Here is a 2,357-nt window from a genome sequence, read left to right as displayed (position 1 = left end):
ATACCAGATACTCAATTCTTCTTTGTTGGTGGAGAGGGTGGAGTTGTTGATGATGTAGGCTTGTCGTCCTTCTTGGTCCCTCAGCATCACGGATGTGCAGCACCCCCTCACGCATCTCAATGGTTTGAAGGTGTTGGAGCACTTCCGCGAGGTAGGGGTTGATGACCTTCTTGAAAAACTTGTCCTTGGGGGCACTTGAAGACGACATGATGACCTAGATCTATCAGAAAAACAGCTCGAAACAAAGACGAGAGATATTTGCGTGATACGGGAGTCAAAACCTCCGGGAGATTATATAATGAATTTTTACCGACCAAAATACGTAACGTGCAAGAAAATGGAGTCCGGGGAGCACACGAGGTGCCCACGAGGTAGGGGGTGCGCCCTCCACCCTCGTCGAGCCCTCGTGTCCTTCCCGGACTGCTTCTTATTTTTCGATTTTTCTAAATATTCCAAAACGGAAGAAAATTGCCATTAGAACTGTTTTGGAGTCGGTTTAATTACCGTACCACACACCTATTCCTTTTCGGAGTCTGAAACATTCCGAAAAGTGTCCCTTATGTATTCCTCCGGGGTTACGGTTTCAATAACATTGGTTTCAACATTTATAGGATTACCTGAGATATAATGTTTAATTCTTTGACCATTCACCACCTTCGGATATGTGCCTCCGAAGTTGTTGATTTTTATGGCACCCGAACGATAGACCTCCTCGATAACGTAAGGACCTTCCCTTTTAGAGAGAAGTTTTCCTGCAAAAAATCTTAAACGAGAGTTGTATAGAAATACATAATCGCCTGCATTAAACTCACGCTTTTGTATTCTTTTGTCATGCCATCTTTTAACTTTTTCTTTAAATAATTTGGCATTCTCATACGCTTGGGTTCTCCATTCATCAAGTGAGCTAATGTCAAATAACCTCTTCTCACCGGCAAGTTTGAAATCATAATTGAGCTCTTTAATAGCCCAATAAGCCTTATGTTCTAGTTCGAGAGGTAAGTGACATGCTTTTCCATAAACCATTTTATACGGAGACATACCCATAGGATTTTTATATGCAGTTCTATAGGCCCATAATGCATCATCAAGTTTATTGTACCAATTCTTTCTAGATCTATTAACAGTCTTTTGCAAAATTAATTTGATTTCTCTATTGCTCAATTCTACTTGACCACTAGACTGTGGGTGATAAGGAGATGCAATTCTATGATTAACATCATATTTAGCAAGCATTTTACGGAAAGCACCATGAATAAAATGTGAACCATCATCGGTCATTAAATATCTAGGGACTCCAAACCTCGGAAAAAATAACTTCTTTAAGCATCTTAATAGAGGTGTTATGATCAGCACTACTAGTTGGAATAGCTTCTACCCACTTTAGTAACGTAATCAACATCAACTAAAATATGTGTGTATCCATTGGAGGCAGGAAAAGGTCCCATATAATCAAAGCCCCAAACATCAAATGGTTCAATGACAAGTGAGTAATTCATAGGCATTTCTTGATGTCTACTAATATTACCAATTCTTTGACATTCATCACAAGATACAACAAACTTACGGGCATCCTTGAAGAGAGTAGGCCAATAAAAAATGGATTGCAATACCTTATGTGCAGTTCTATCTCTAGCGTGGTGTCCTCCATAAGCTTCGGAGTGACACTTGCGTAGGATCTGTTCCTGTTCATGCTCAGGTACACAACTCCTAACAACACCATCTACTCCTTCTTTATAAAGATGTGGGTCATCCCAAAAGTAATGTCTCAAATCATAGAAGAACTTTTTCTTTTGCTGGTATGTGAAACTAGGTGGTATAAATTTAGCAACAATATAATTAGCATAATCAGCATACCATGGAGCAATACGAGAAGCATTTATGACATTTAATTGTTCATCAGGAAAGCTATCATCAATAGGTAGTGGGCCATCAAGAACATTCTCTAGCCTAGACAAGTTGTCTACAACGGGGTTCTCAGCTCCCTTTCTATCAATAATATGCAAATCAAATTCTTGTAGCAAGAGAACCCATCTAATAAGTCTAGGTTTAGCATCTTTATTTTCCATAAGATATTTGATAGCAGCATGATCCGTGTGAATAGTTACTTTAGAATCAACAATATAAGGTCTGAACTTATCACAAGCAAATACAACTGCTAAGAATTCGCCCTATAGTGAGTCGTATTACAATTCTCTGAGCATTGTCTGGAGTTTTACTAGCATATTGAATAACATTTAATTTCGTATCAACTCTTTGCCCTAAAACAGCACCTACAGCATAATCACTAGCATCACACATAATTTCAAAGGGTAAATTCCAATCAGGTTGTTGAACAATAGGTGTAGAGATAAATGCTT

The sequence above is a fragment of the Triticum urartu genome, chromosome 2 (genome assembly GCF_003073215.2).
Source record: "Triticum urartu cultivar G1812 chromosome 2, Tu2.1, whole genome shotgun sequence".
In the NCBI taxonomy this organism is placed as follows: domain Eukaryota; kingdom Viridiplantae; phylum Streptophyta; class Magnoliopsida; order Poales; family Poaceae; genus Triticum; species Triticum urartu.
Note: the sequence above shows the minus strand (reverse complement) of the source record.